Here is a 17,220-nt window from a genome sequence, read left to right as displayed (position 1 = left end):
TTACTACATCTAATTGCCTAAGGTTATAGATATAGAAGGGAAGGTGGGCATAAGTTATATACAATAATAGCTTATAAACAGTGGTAATTCTGTGAGATTAGGCATTCTAAGGCTACATATTAATAATACAATAGGGAAAAGTAGAGCAATATATATTACTCTACCAAGACAAAACAAGTACCCGGTTCGATCCCGACTGCCTCCTATACTTGCCATTTTCAGTAGTGAGCTGCTCTTATTGTTAATATGATACAGTACACAAATACATTTGGTTTGTGTCCGTAACAGACAGTGTACATTTATAGTAGTTGTGAAAGTTACCGTTTTATTTTCACTTTTATTCTCTCAGTCATGATCACTATACATACTATTGCCCCCCCACCCAGGGATCTGACGCCGATAGCTTTTATTTGAAACTGGGAATAACTGTAGATGTGAGTGGTGTTCTGAGGCAATGGAACTGGACATTCTCTGATCTAGAGGGATAAAAGCTGACACACAAATACTTGTGAATCTGCCTTCTTCGTATCTCACCGTCACTTGATTTTTTTTCTATTCAGTTTTATTGAGTGTTCCTGCTCATGCTGAATTGTTATGCATCTTATGGTCTATGGTGTCAAAGACACACTAACAAAAAAAAAAAAAACAGAGACATAGGAGACTGGCAAGATCAGAAAAAAAAACACATGGTCACTGATGACAAGCGCAAGATATTATGCGAATGAATATGAATAATGTTGCATCCGTGCCACAATGTTTCCGAAATGTACTATACAGGTCATAAAATGAATAATTCCAAATATCATATATGCCTACATCTCTGGTTTTTTTTTTGTTTTTTTTGTCAGTGCGTCTTTGACATCACAGAATAATATAATATTAACAATAAGATCAGCTCACTACTGAAAATGGCAAATATACAGTGCATCCGGAAAGTATACACAGCGCATCACCTTTTCCACATTTTGTTATGTTACAGCCTTATTCCAAAATGGATTAAATTCATTTTTTTCCTCAGAATTCTACACACAACACCACATAATGACAACATGAATAAAGTTTACTTGAGATTTTTGCAAATTTATTAAAAATAAAAAAACTGAGAAAGCACAAGTATTCACAGCCTTTGCCATGAAGCTCGAAATTGAGCTCAGGTGCATCCTGTTTCCCCTGATCATCCTTGAGATGTTTCTGCAGCTTAATTGGAGTCCACCTGTGGTAAATTCAGTTGATTGGACATGATTTGGAAAGGCACACACCTGTCTATATAAGGTCCCACAGTTTACAGTTCATGTCAGAGCACAAACCAAGCATGAAGTCAAAGGACTTTTCTGTAGACCTCCGAGACAGGATTGTCTCGAGGCACAAATCTGGGGAAGGTTACAGAAAAATTTCTGCTGCTTTGAAGGTCCCAATGAGCACAGTGGCCTCCATCATCCATAAGTGGAAGAAGTTCGAAACCACCAGGACTCTTCCTAGAGCTGGCCGGCCATCTAAACTGAGTGATCGGGGGAGAAGGGCCTTAGTCAGGGAGGTGACCAAGAACCCGATGGTCACTCTATCAGAGCTCCAGAGGTCCTCTTTGGAGAGAGAAGAACCTTCCAGAAGGACAACCATATCTGCAGCAATCCACCAATCAGGCCTGTATGGTACAGTGGCCAGACGAAAGCCACTCCTTAGTAAAAGGCACATGGCAGCCCACCTGGAGTTTGCCAAAAGGCACCTGAAGGACTCTCAGACCATGAGAAACAAAATCCTCTGGTCTGATGAGACAAAGATTGAACTCTTTGGTGTGAATGCCAGGTGGCACGTTTGGAGGAAACCAGGCACCGCTCATCACCAGGCCAATACCATCCCTACAGTGAAGCATGGTGGTGGCAGCATCATGCTGTGGGGATGTTTTTCAGCGGCAGGAACTGGGAGACTAGTCAAGATAAAGGGAAAGATAACTGCAGCAATGTACAGAGACATCCTGGATGAAAACCTGCTCTAGAGCGCTCTTGACCTCAGATTGGGGCAACGGATCATCTTTCACCAGGACAACGACCCTAAGCACACAGCCAAGATATCAAAGGAGTGGCTTCAGGACAACTCTGTGAATGTCCTTGAGTGGCCCAGCCAGAGCCCAGACTTGAATCCGATTGAACATCTCTGGAGAGATCTTAAAATGGCTGTGCACTGACGCTTCCCATCCAACCTGATGGAGCTTGAGAGGTGCTGCAAAGAGGAATGGGCGAAACTGGCCAAGGATAGGTGTGCCAAGCTTGTGGCATCATATTCAAAAAGACTTGAGGCTGTAAATGCTGCCAAAGGTGCATCGACAAAGTATTGAGCAAAGGCTGTGAATACTTATGTACATGTGATTTCTCAGTTTTTTTATTTTTAATAAATTTGCAAAAACCTCAAGTAAACTTTATTCACGTTGTCATTATGGGGTGTTGTGTGTAGAATTCTGAGGAAAAAAATGAATTTAATCCATTTTGGAATAAGGCTATAACATAACAAAATGTGGAAAAAGTGATGCGCTGTGAATACTTTCCGGATGCACTGTAGGAGACAGTTGGGATCGAACCAGGGACTCTTGATTACAAGTCAGCAAATCTTAGCGCTATGCCACAAAAGCTGTTGTTTCATCCTTGAACCTTTTGTGAAAGTGTTTATTTGATCTTTGGACTTTAGACTTCACACATTATATAGTTTAAGCCAACATTTTGTCATTTACTACTAAAATATGTAAAACATTTCTGTTTTAATAATGTGTTTACACAGATTATTGTAGAAACGGAACACATATGAAATGCACGTGTTCCAAATAACGATCTATTATTTCCAATATAAAACTCCAGCACTTCACTCCCAGATAATCAATCAAGGCATGATCCGGGAGAACTTTGTGCATGTTCTGCAGCTCTGGGGGGATGGAATAGTAGGATGCTTGCTGCTTGTCTTTATCAGCACATTCACAGGACAAAAGACACTGACGGAGAGGTACGAACGGATTTAAGGTGGGCCGGATCTACAAGTTTTTTCACAGGCTCTGGTAATTCTAGTGTTAACTCAGATGGCACACCTTCTCTATAAACCTGGAAAATCAATACAGGTAGTTTGAGTGTCCTGGGAATAATTGAAGGAGGTCTCTGTTCAAAATAAGTTCAAATGTCAAACCCTGCAATTTAGGGGAAAGTCAGTGATGTGGCATGTGAATGGACCACATTCAAGATCTCAGGAGCCGAGGTAACTTACAGTCCTTGTAACGTTAGTAGGAGTGTCACATGATTCGACCAAGAGACACCAGCTAGCAAACAATTTGGTGCATCAATAGCTGAAGCAAAGACAAAGATTTGGAGTTTGGTGACTGAAGTAGGGCGTAATACAGAGAATAATGCATAGCCTATAGGTTGATAATACTTTTTATTATTAATGTCTAACAATATCTAATTTTAAAATTCAAGGAAGATGGATTCGCAACCCAGCCACAGGGGATGCACAAACCAGTGTGTTTCTTTGTGCCGGTCCCAAGCCCGGATAAATGGGGAGGATTACGTCAGGAAGGGCATTTGGTGTAAAACTTTGCCAAATCAATATGCAGACAACAATACAAATTTCCATACCAGATCAGTCGAGCCCCGGGTTAATAACGATCGCCAACAGGGTGCTTGCGGAAATTGGGCTACTGTTGGCTGAAGAAAGAGAAGGAGAAGGAGAAGAAGAGGGGGGAGACGTGTCCGGAGGCAGGAGGAGAGGAGGAAAGTAAAGAGAGTGGAACTGAGGGTAGGAACTTTGAATGTTGGCAGTATGACTGGTAAGGGGAGAGAGTTCGTAGATATGATGGAGAGAAGGAAGGTTGATACATTGTGCATGCAAGAGACTAAATGGAAGGGGAGTAAGACCAGGTGGAGTGGAGGTAGATTCAAATTGTTCTATCATGGTGTGGATGGGAGGAGAAATGGGGTAGGAATTATTCTGAAGGAACAGTATGTCAAGAGTGTTTTGAAGGTGAAAAGAGTGTCAGGCAGAGTAATGATTATGAAGTTGGAAATTGGAGGTGTGACGATGAATGTTGTTAGTGCATATGCACCGCAAGTTGGGTGTGCAATGGGTGAGAAAGAAGATTTTTGGAGTGAGTTGGATGAAGTGATGAACAGTGTACCCGAGGGACAGAAAGTGGTGATTGGAGCGGATTTCAATGGGCATGTTGGTGAAGGGAACAGTGGAGACGAGGTGGTGATGGGTAGGTATGGTGTCAATGAAAGGAATGAAGATGATCAGAGGATAGTGGATTTTGCCAAAAGGATGGACATGACTGTGGTGAATATGTATTTTAAGAAGAGGGGGGAACATAGGGTTACATACAAGAGTGGAGGAAGATGCACACAGGTAGATTACATCCTATGCAGAAGAGTTGATCTGAAGGAGATTGAAGACTGCAAAGTGGTGGCAGGGGAAAGTGTAGTTAAGCAGCATAGGATGGTGGTCTGTAGGATGACGTTGGAGACCAAGAAGAGGAAGAGAGTGAGGGAAGAGCCAAGGTTCAAATGGTGGAAGTTGAAAAAGGAAGACATCAAGGTTGAATTTAAGGAGGAGGTGAGAAAGGCACTGGGTGGCAATGAAGAGTTACCAGACAGCTGGGAAACTACAGCAGATGTAGTAAGGGTGACAGCAAGAAGGGTGCATGGCGTGACATCTGGAAAGAGGAAGGAGGAAAAGGATATCTGGTGGTGGAATGAGGAAATACAGGAGAGTATACAGAGGAAGAGGATGTCAAAGAAGAAGTGGGATAGTCAGAGAGATGCAGAAAGTAAACAAGACTACAAGGAGATAAGGTGCAAGGTGAAAAGAGAGGTGGCAAAGGCTAAAGAAAAGGCGTATGATGAGTTGTATGAGAGGTTGGACACTAAGGAGGGAGAAAAGGACCTGTACTGACTGGCTAGACAGAGGGACCGAGCTGGGCAAGAGGTGCAGCAGGTTAGGGTGATAAAGGATAAAGATGGAAATGTATTCACAAGCGAGGAGAGTGTGTTGAGCAGATGGAAAGAGTACTTTGAGAGGCTGATGAATGAAGAGAACGAGAGAGAGAGAAGAGGTTGGATGATGTGGTGATAGTGAATCAGGAAGTGCAACAGATTAGCAAGGAGGAAGTAAGGACAGCTATGAAGAGGATGAAAAATGGAAAGGCCGTTGGTCCAGATGACATAAGCATGGAGGTGTTTAGGAGAGATGGCAGTGGATTTTTTAACCAGATTGTTTAATGGAATCTTGGAAAGTGAGAGGATGCCTGAGGAGTGGAGAAGCAGTGTACTGGTGCCCACATTTAAGAATAAGGGGGATGTGCAGGACTGCAGTAACTACAGGGGAATAAAATTGATGAGCCACAGCATAAAGTTATGGGAAAGAGTAGTGGAAGCTAGGTTAAGAAGTGAGGTGATGATTAGTGAGCAGCAGTATGGTTTCATGCCAAGAAAGAGCACCACAGATACAATGTTTGCTCTGAGGATGTTGATGGAGAAGTTTAGAGAAGGCCAGAAGGAGTTGCATTGTGTCTTTGTGGACCCGGAGAATGCATATGAGGAAGTCGGGAGTGGCAGAGAAGTATGTAGGAGTTGTACAGAATATGTACGAGGGAAGTGTGACTGCGGTGAGGTCTGCGGTAGAAGTGACGGATACATTCAAGTTGGAGGTGGGATTACATCAGGGATCGGCTCTGAGCCCTTTCTTATTTGCAATGGTGATGGAGAGGTTGACAGACAAGATTAGATAGGAGTCCCCATGGATTATGATGTTTGCTGATGACATTGTGATCTGTAGCAATAGTAGGGAGCAGGTTGAGGAGACCCTGGAAAGGCGGAGATATGCTCTAGAGAGGAGAGTAATGAAGGTCAGTAGGAACAAGACAGAATACATGTGTGCAAATGAGAGGGAGGTCAGTGGAATGGTGAGGATGCAGAAAGTAGAGTTGGCGAAGGTGGATGAGTTTAAATACTTGGGATCAATAATACAGAGTAATGGGGATTGTATAAGAGAGGTGAAAAAGAGAGTGCAGGCAGGGTGGAATGGGTAGAGAAAAGTGTCAGGAGTAATTTGTAACAGACGGGTATCAGCAAAAGTGAAAGGGAAGGTCTGCAGGACAGTAGTGAGACAAGCTATGTTATATGGGTTGGAGACGGTAGCACTGACCAGAAGGCAGGAGACAGAGCTGGAGGTAGCAGAGTTAAAGATGCTAAGATTTGCACTGGGTGTGACGAGGATGGATATGATTAGAAATGAGTACATTAGAGGGTCAGCTCAAGTTGGACGGTTGGGAGACAAAGTCAGAGAGGCGAGATTACGTTGGTTTGGATATGTGCAGAGGAGAGATGCTGGGTGTATTGGGAGAAGGATGCTAAGGATAGAGCTGCCAGGCAAGAGAAAAAGAGGAAGGCCTAAATGAAGGTTTATGGATGTGGTGAGAGAGGACATGCAGGTGATGGTGTAACAGAACAAGATGCAAACGACAGAAAGATATGGAAGAAGATGATCTGATGTGGCAACCCCTAACGGGAGCAGCCGAAAGAAGAAGAAGAAGGAAGATGGATTTGTCCATTGTTGCTCTAACACATTTATGACTGTGACAGGCTGGGTTGGTTGCAGCTGCCATAATGTCCTTGAACCTGGGGCCGTCAACAGTCATGTCCAAGGATGAGCTGGGCAGTAGGGACATAAACAGGAAACAGAAATGTGCAAAATGCAAAAGTGCTTTTATACCACAACAGTTTTCAAACACAAAGTTCCATGCATCTTGAAATAAATAAATAATAAATAAATAATCCAATAAATATCTCCATAAAAACAGGTACTCTTCCGAGAAAGTTGAAATTAGCAATCAAAGTAATAAATCCAATACATAAAAATGTGCAGTTATCTGGCTTCAGCCCAGCACATCTTCCACTCACCATCTCCCCATCTCACCCTAACAGATCTTTTCAGCCAGCGAAGACACCAGCAGCTATGGTCTCATCCTCCAGTTCTCATCCCAACTGCCTCCTTCGATATCTGCCATGACGCTAGGGGCCAGCCCTCCATCTTCCATACATCTTAACTTTTAGTGTCAACTGGCACCTCTTTGGTCACCTGTTCCTCCATAAATGCTCAGTGAGGGACAATTCACTCCAGAGAGCCATTTTCTTCATTTCCATGCAGAACCAAGGACCATCTGCCTCCTTACCACTGCACTGGCTCAAACACCCAATTCTACCTTTCCTGTTATTTACCCGTCATGGTTGTTTACTTTTTTTTCCTCCCATGTCCTTCTCCCAGGCCCTCCTTCATATCTCCATGGGTACAGCATCCTAAGTACGACCTACGGAGAGTCAATGAGGAAATTGGAACCAACCACACACTTAAGTGTAAGCACAATCAAACTCAGTCTCCCCATTAATTACCCAAGGCCTGCATGAACACGCACACCTACTGTACAGAGCCCAAGCTGCAACATTTTTATTTTAAAACTTACACCACTATGGACCTCTAGTGCCACTCACCACAATGATCTTACTAGATCAGTTAATTTCTGTTAAATGTGCAGCTAAACCAGGGGAAGAGTTCTAATGCCTATGGGTTTCATTAATGAGAAAGACCCAAGACAACTGCGAGATTCATCAGCAAATAACTGCAATGGCAGCAGTAGAGGATGAGTAGAGGATGGTAATGTGCATGGACGCAGTGGCCCGGAGCTCTCCATTTAGGTGTTGCTTTTTTCTTTATTTTATCATTGCTATTTTACTTTTAAGGAGAGTGAGCAACTCAGTCTAGTAAAGTTCACATAACATACGGCTTGCAAGAAATATTGGATATTGGAATGAAGGGCATTATTCCACCACCACTTCCTAATATACCAGAAAAGCTTCTCACCACATCAGTGCCCACCTGGATTACCACTGCAGCAAGGAGGTGGTGCAGGCAGAGATGGCAGAGGAAGCAGAGCTGACATTCATTCTAAAGAACTCCCCAAATAAGCCTGTTCGTCACAAACACCCAGTCTATATTCAACAAGATCAACAAGCTGAGACTGTGCATTTCGTCCCACAGGATGAACAGCAGGACCTCTTTTTTCATCGAAACCTGGCTGAATGCTGATATCTTAGATGTAGCTATTGAGCTCGCAGACCAGATTGTTCACTGCTAAATCCGTTAAAGAAGGGGTGTGGGTGTGCATATGTGTAAATAATGCTTGGTGCACCTTTGCGGTCATTGCTGAACAATATTACTCTCCGGACTTAGAATTTGTGACACTTAAGTGCAGACGCTGAGAGTAATATTGCAATTTTTGGTAAAATATACCCAGATCAGAGAATTGTATTTATTGGGCACAGTTTTATTTCCGTCAAAACATTATGCAAATATGCAAACTATTCTCTGGTAACAAAAGCGAGCAGAGAAAAAAAAAAAAAACAGAAAAAGCATCAATTAGTTCAAGAAAAATGAAAACCAGAAAGCTGCCTGTAAACTAATATTTGTATCACTTTGAAAATGAGTGTCACATAGGCAACCAATACTTAAGTCAAAATGAAACATGCAGGGTCTGTATAGCTGTGCATATATAAACCATAGCTAATGCACAGATGTGCCCCAGTGTTGTCCTGAACTTCCTCAACTAATACACGAGAGAGCTAAAAGCTGCACAATAATTGCTAGACAGCTTTTAGTTTTACATTTTGAGTGTTACCACTAAAATAGTTACTAATCGGCTACAGAGTAGAGTGTACATATTTCACAGAAAAAGGCCACATTAACCAGCATTGGCTCACTTATTAAAACCGCCTAGATAATCAGCTAGGAGTAGTTCAATTCAGTCACATTTAACTTGCTTTCTGCAATTTGGAGATGCTGGTGAAGCACTGGGTGCAAAATAGAAACCAATCTTGGATCAGGTACCAGTCTACCAACATGTGAACAGTTTTCAGGCCAGTTTACAGTGAGCATCTACTGTATACTGTACGTCCTGTTGATGTTGGAGTAAACTGGAGAGCCAGAAAAGGACTAACACAAATAAGAAAAGAATATGAAAATGCCACCTGTCTGCCCCACTTTAATTTAGTATATTATATACGAGTGTAAGACAAAAAGCATCTGCAGCATATTTATAAAAATGAAACACAAAGAATGCAGGGTGTCATTTTCCGACAAAGTGTCTTTAACAGAATTAGTTTAACTCAATGTGGACTCCTCACTATATACATCAGACAGCAGACACAGGTAAGTAATAAGGCTAACTGAATGTTTGCTATGCTTATAGTACAAGTCAAGGGAGGTTACACTTAGGTTATATAATACATTAGTTAGACCCACCTAGAGTGCGGTGTATAGTTTTCAGCTCCATATTACAAAAAGACATAGCAGCACTAGATAAAGTTAAGAAAAGAGCGACTAGCCTGATTCCAGATCTAAGTGGTATGAACTATAAGGAGAGACTGAAGGAGTTTAATCTTCTTAGTTTAAGCAAATGGAAATTAAGAGGTGAGTAGAGAGTAGGCCTTTAGGGACCCTTAAATCTCAACTTGATATTATTTTATACAATCAAGGTGAATAGGACAGACAAGCTTTTAGGGCTGAATGCTCTCGTGTTTTTTTTTTTTTTACTTTCCTTTAAAATATATCCATGCATTTTCAGAATTCACTAATCCAGTTAAAGGTAATGAGGAGCTGAACCCATCCTGGTGCCAGTACATGGCAGAGAACAATTACACAAACAAGGCCAAGTTGGAGTTGTCATTATGTGTACACCTTTGATATGTTGAAAAAAATCAGAAGTACTGTGGAAAAATCCACACAGACTCAATTTGACCCACCAACTCTAGACGTATGAAGCAATTGTACTAACCACTGTGCCATCTTACTCACAGATTATTTATTTTAATTGGTTGGTTAATAAAAACACTGCATATCATCTGTCTATCCATCTACTTTCTGAGCCTAGTAAATCAAGCTCTAGGTCATGGGGGGCCAGGGCTTATCCGGGCAAAATCAGAAATAAGGAAGATATCAACTTTGGATGGGGTGCAGAACACACATACTCAAGAAAGGCCAATTCAAGCAAGCCATGAACCTAACCTACACATTTAATGGCATAAACATTAAACAACATTCGAACATCCATCCATCCATTTTCCAACCTGCTGAATCCGAACACAGGGTCACGGGGGTCTGCTGGAGCCAATCCCAGCCAACACAGGGCACAAGGCAGGAACCAATCCCGGGCAGGGTGCCAACCCACCGCAGAACATTCTAACAAAAAAGTTATTATATAGTTTCTTTCTATAGTAGGCAATATATTAAGTGACAGAAAAGTAGAATCATTTGAATGGTTTTTTGCATATAACACAAACATTTGTTTTTTAATTACAATTATACTGTATTTGTAACAATGGTCTAATAAATAGAAGTTAGCTTTAGTAAAAAAAAATATAAATGATATATTTTATATATATATATATATATATATTTAGTAAGCCACTGGGGGGCATACTGACACCCTAACCCCCGGACACAGACAGGCAGGACACAGGTTCAGTCAACATCCGTGCTTATTTACAGTTTGTGCACACATTACCAACACTGCAATACACCAATATGCAGTCCATTCCCTTCCTTGCCACCAGTCCATCCGCCTCCACTCTTCCTTAGGCTTTGTCCACTCCTTCCTCCCAAATCTGGCCCCTCAATGGAGTGAGGCGGCTCCTCTTATTCAGGTCCCGGGAGTCTTCCAGGTGGCTCATCAGTTTTACCTGGAATCACTCCCAGGTGCGCTGGAGGTCCTCTACAGGGCTTAGCAGCTCTCGCTGGTGGCCTCCATGGACCCCAACAGGACTTCACCAAACTCCATTTCCTGACATGCCCTGCGGGAATCCGTGGTGCCACAGCCACCCAGGAGGGCTGCCCTCTAACGCCCCAGGGGAGGTATTGCCTCATCAATGCCCTCTCCCCTGAGAGAGAGAGATAGATAGATATAGATATATAAATAAATTAATATAAAATGCTAAAGGATATTCCTGTCCATTATGCAAAATTACTTGCAAACCACTGGGGCTACAGCCTTGATATTGGTCTTAATGAAAAGAATATGTTGTGGAACACGCTGGTGAAGTAAAAAAAATGTGCCTGGAGCAACCTCCACAAAGTTAGGTTCACAAAGGGTCGCCATTCTTCATACAACAAACTGCATAGGCAAACTGATTAAGAAGGTGACATGGCCAAAAGAAAAAGAAGAGCAGTGACATCTCCTGAGGGTGAAGCAAACTGTAGAAGCTGATTGCATGACAGGAAGAAGAAGAATGACAGCTCCAGCATCTTCTGCATGTCAAACATATGCAGCACGGCAACCCACTATTACTCGTGACCTACTGGGGCTGGACCTTGAACTTAGGAGAACCAGATGTTTTCTAGTATTGAAATAAACAGAAGAGCAGGCAGTTGAAGAAATTCACAAATATTTACAAAGTGTATGACAGATAGAAAAATTAATGAGCCCTCTTACGGTTCAGTTCAACACCTAAGACACTAAGCCACATTGCCTACCTGTGAGGAATAATGAGACAATTCAGAATTAATTCACTTTATTAACAGTATAGTAGTAGTAGTAGCAGAATTAGTACAGTCACATGCACAGAATATACTGAAGTTCACTTATCAAAATGACACATTATCAACTTTAGACTTTATGCCAAAAATAATTAAGTTTTGCTCCTTGGACATCCCCTTTGCACATAACAATTCAACCTACTATGTACAGGGACATGACTTGACCAGCACATGAAGGGATTTGCAACACCATCAATATTGCTTCTACTTCAGAGATTCAAAGTGTAGTGCACAAGGTCTGAGCAAACATAAAACAGAGTACAGTTAACACTTGCTGACCAGTATTATCAGCTGCAAAATCTCCGGCAACCCATGAGTCAAAGCCACACTCTATGGTCACACCTGCATTTCTTGGACTCCACAGCCTTTAATCTGAACTTCTCAGGAAAGCGACTAAAACAATTTACCAACCTTAGCACAGTTTAATCATCTATATAGTTAGTGACCTTTAAATTGTGAACATTACAGGATATTTCAGAATAATTCCATTTAAAAATCATCTTCAGAACGTCAGGAGAAGGCCCAAAAATATTCAGTGAGGCTGGTTGACTCATCACCCAATTTTACACCATCTCAACTTCCCAAACAGTCTCTCCTGTATGCAGTTGTTTGAATATTCTAACACACATAGCAAAGTGATTATTTATTTATGGAAGATGGAGTATCGGCAACAGGAAGAGACAGAAAAATGTGTGTAACAATTTGAACTTGGACAAACATTCTGCAATCTGAGCACATTAGTTGCTGTGATTTCCATAACTGCACAGCCAAGTTTAACTACAAACTGAAAGATCTGTGAATTTTGCAAGCATTTATGATGCCTATAAAACGGTTTTACAAGCTGTGTGTTTTCACATTTTATTAATTATACTGCATTGAAACCAGTGCATTTAATTTGACTTTTTAACACTAATCAACAGAAAAACACTCTTTAATGTCAACAAGTAGTCAGGACTGGCACCAGTCTTCCCATGTTACAGGACTTGTACTATTCCAGGGTCATGAAGCAGACAGAAAAACTCACCACCAACCTCTTTGAAATTCTCTTGTCTTTCAGGCATTATAGAAAAAACAGTACAAATCAAGCAGATATAAGAGAAGTTTCTCTCCACAGACTGTGGAGCTCTCAAATGGTTAATTTGGCTGTCTTTGATCAGCTGGCCTTCCGCATATCTGTCAGTATTCTTAACATACAGCTAGTCCTTAATTTAGTATTTATTTCAGTATTTCTTACACTGCCTCGTACTTTGTATGCATATGTTTACAATCTTTGTCTTGTATTTATCTCAGGTGTGTACTTATCAATTATGACAATGATTGTCATGTAACTATACCTAGAGAATCATCCAAAAAAAAAAAAACAGTCAAATTTCCTGCTGATAAGCATACTGTGATTCTAAAGCGAAAACAGATCTCTACAAAGTGGTCTAAATTAACTACAAATATGAAACACAAAATAATTGATCGCAGAAGTATTCATCTCCTTCAAGTCCATCCATCCATCCATTTTCCAACCCGCTGAATCCGAACATAGGGTCACGGGGGTCTGCTGGAACCAATCCCAGCCAACACAGGGCACAAGGCAGGAACCAATCCTGGGCAGGGTGCCAACCCACCACAGGACACACACAAACACACCCACACACCAAGCACACACTAGGGCCAATTTAGGATCGCCAATCCACCTAACCTGCATATCTTTGGACTGTGGGAGGAAACCGGAGCGCCCGGAGGAAACCCACGCAGACACGGGGAGAACATGCAAACTCCACGCAGGGAGGACCCAGGAAGCGAACCCGGGTCTCCTAACTGCGAGGCAGCAGTGCTACCACTGCGCCACCGTGCTGCCTCCTTCAAGTCAGTATTTAGTAAAAGCACCTTCAGTAGCCATAATAGCCTTGAATCTGTATCCCCGCCATGTAGCATAGCAGTGGCACCAGTGATCTGTGTGCATGGGTCTGCAGGGGAGGAATACGAGTGTGTGTGTTTGATTACAAGGGAAACTGCGTGTGTATATCTACAGGGGGGCAGGTTAGGGATAGATGCAGATGTATGTGTGTGTATCAGCAGGGGCAGATGGACTTCACAGCTCTGGGGAAAAAACTGTCTTTCAGTCTGCTGGTACGTGTTTTTATGTTTCTGTACCACTTTCCTGAAGGAAGTGGTACAAAGAGTCCATTTCCTGGATAGGTGAGATCCGCAGCTATACATTTGGCCCTCTTCTACACCCTTCCAGCATATACAGAGTCCAGGTCTAGGAGAGGTCTTTCCACAATCCCCTGTGCTGTTCTCACCATCTGTGCCAAGTTCTTCCTGTCCTGTGCTGTGCAGCTGCCGTACCACACTGTCATACTGTGACAGAGAATGCTTTCTATAGCGGATCTGTAGAAGTTTGTGAGCAACTGGGAGGAGAATTCAGCACGTCTCATCTTCCTGAGGAAGAAGAGTCTTTGTTGGGCCTTCTTTACCAGGTGTGATGTGTTCAAAGACCAGGTCAGATCCGATGTAATGTGGATACCCAAGACCTTCATATTGTCCACACACATTACAGCCTCCACATGTATGAATATAGGAGATGTTCTGTTCTTCTGGACCTTCTATAGTCCACAATGACTTCTTTGGTCTTGCTGGTGTTCAAGATGAGGTTGTTGGCTGAGCACCATAGTGCTAGGTGTTTTATCTCCTCTCTGTAGTGAGTCTCATCATTGTCTGATAGGAGACCCTCCACGGTCGTATCATCCACAAACTTCACAACCATATTTGTGGCATTCATGGCAGAGCAATCGTGTTTGATTCATATTTGGCTAAGAAAGAACATTACATTTACAGCAGCGAGAGAGAGAGCAGAGAGAGCGCATTTGCTCTGCACCCTCCATGTACTCTAAATTTGCCGTTGCAATTCCACAATTCATACTCATTCAGTACAAATGAAAGTATTGAGTGATATACAAAAAAAAAAACGGATTTCAATTTTGAGCTTAAATGAAATATTTAGTTGTTTTTAAAAGCTTTTAACTCTGATGCTTTAATCAATTATAATATGGACTGTTCAACTAAAGAATAACAAGAAAAACAAAAGAATATTTTATTTAAGGTCAAAATTATGTTTTTAAATATTGGATTGGTTTTTTCTTAGTCTGATCCCATTTTTTTTTAAATTGAAAACCATTTATGGTCTTACCTTTATTTGTAAATGAAGTCTATGCGCCTATCCTTCTCCACAAAAATCTCCATCTCTTTCTTCTAAAAGTCCTCCTTATTTTCCTTTAGTTTTAAAAATCCTAATCTTCTATTTTGGCAGTCAAAAAAAAGTAAAAATAAATGGACCGCTGCAGTACACTTGACTTTCTGATATCGCTAACTTATTGGCGCCCAGAGCCTCTGCGTAGAAGAACAGCAGCAACAAACACCTGTTGGGCTCACATGCACCCCCTTCAGGGAGGCACAGTACTTTCTGCCTCACCTTGTGCCTCTTCATTGCGGTTTTATGTCCGATCAGCAAGACTAAATATGTCACACACATTCATTAAAGATATTAGCCAGACTGTGGAATGTCAGGGTGTATAATAAACGTGTCTGTAAACATTATATTGGCGACATACAGACAGACAGCAACAGACACATGCCAATTGCATGCATCAACCTCATGTGTGAGGGAGAGTGCAGTCCGAGGTGAGGTTAGGCTCGTTGCTGCCGCACCTCGCTTTTCTCCCTTGTATTTGAACAGGAAATGCGTCAATTCAGCGATTTTGACTATAGAAATGATTACAATTATTGGATTCATATAGAAAACAAATTTATAGCACAGACCAGTGGACAAATTAATTTTATGTTATCATTATTAGTTTTTTTACTTTTCATGATGCCTCCCCTGAATGCACGTCCCTGATTGGCTTTTCTGCTGCTCTCTGCTAATGGACAGCAGATTAAATTTTAGACTACAATCCACTGTAACTATTGTCTACAGATAGGTGACTGCCATTGAACTAACTTTTTGACTTACAAAAATAAATTGGCTTCAGCAATGATGATTCAGATGCATCACATTAAATGGAGTGAATACTTATTATAAGTTTTATATTTGTAATTACTTTAGACCACTTTGCAGAGATTTGTTTCATAAGAATAAAATGTGAAAACTTCCATGGAGGGTGTGAGTACTTTTCATAGGCAATGTAAATGCCATGTAATTTAACTGACAGGACAGAAAATATTTTGGGTATGCTCATTTGTAGTGATGCAAGTAAATGTATGCTTTTTGGAAGTTGAACACATTGACAAACGTTACATTGCATCATAATTAACTGATACTCACTAGGGCATCATACATGTGTGTTTGATTGACATTAAATGTGCTAATTGGAATATTTTATCATTTGCTTATTTCCTGAACTATTATTAATGTTGTATTCTTCACATGTTTACTAAACCTGCTTTAGAGTTTAAGGAGCAAATAACTTATGCCAGAGCGCTAGTAAATCACAAGGAACATTTACACACGCCCACGATCATTTAGAGCTAACATTCACCATAACACATCTCTGAAAAACTACAGGCAAAAACATCACCTGTATGAAAAAAACTATTTACAGTTACTGTTTACAGTGAAATAATGAAATTCAGATAAATACTATAATAATTCTTTATAGTATTTCCACACTGTCAAAAATAAACAAGAAAAACTGAAGAAGGGTTCAGCTCCAAACAGATCAACCCTATTTAATGTAGAGGGGTTTCATTGGTAGGTAGGTTAAGACACGGTCAGCTTAGCCCAAGACAAAGGGCAAGCATGTTGCCACTCAAGGTCATTACAGGCAGTTCTAAAGCTCAGTGGATGTGCTAGTTAATTTGGAGTTCCAGATCTTCTTTCAGATGGTGTCTGTGGAAATGTTGGGGAAGAAGACAAAATGTCAGTTCTTCGGCATCCTGTACAAACCTTCCCTGTGACTCCCTTTACTTATTTGGATCAGGACTATTCAAGTCACTGACAAAACATTAGTGTTATAAAAAAATATTACTTCAAATTCATTATTTTGCTGTATTAAATGTTTTACTATTTCCCAGTATGTCTTCATGCTTTCAAGGAAAAAAAAAGTTTTTTGGTTCAGTGTAAAGACAGTAACACACTACTTTAGTCACCTTATTGTCTGTCATCTGTAAGTCAACAATGCGTCATACTTGTAACGTGACTTTCTTTATCATTAGTCTTCTGTCTGACAGATCGAAGTTCTCTGCTTCTTCCAGTTTCTCGTCACAGCTTGACGTTGACAGCCATCATGCTCTGCACCCATAACACTTGTCGCACTGTTTTTGAACCTGCCTTTCCACTCAAATACACTTCGGTGAGGTGTTGCATTGTCCCAATACCAAGTGTATAAACAAGTATGAATTTAAGTTTCTTTAACACCTTTCACCCACCAAAATTGTAAAGCATTTCTCCTCTCTTCTTTTGTACAAGCTGGCCATGTTCAAAAACATGTAGGACCTTGCAGAATCACAAGGCCAACAGCAGCAGGCTACAAAAGCACCAAATTAAGGGTTACCATAGTGCAAAATGTTGGCTAGCTCACAAAACAGACAGTATCAGATTGGGTAGCATGGTGAAAA

This window comes from Erpetoichthys calabaricus, chromosome 3 (assembly GCF_900747795.2).
Source record: "Erpetoichthys calabaricus chromosome 3, fErpCal1.3, whole genome shotgun sequence".
Classification (NCBI taxonomy): domain Eukaryota; kingdom Metazoa; phylum Chordata; class Cladistia; order Polypteriformes; family Polypteridae; genus Erpetoichthys; species Erpetoichthys calabaricus.
This window is presented reverse-complemented; position numbering follows the sequence as displayed.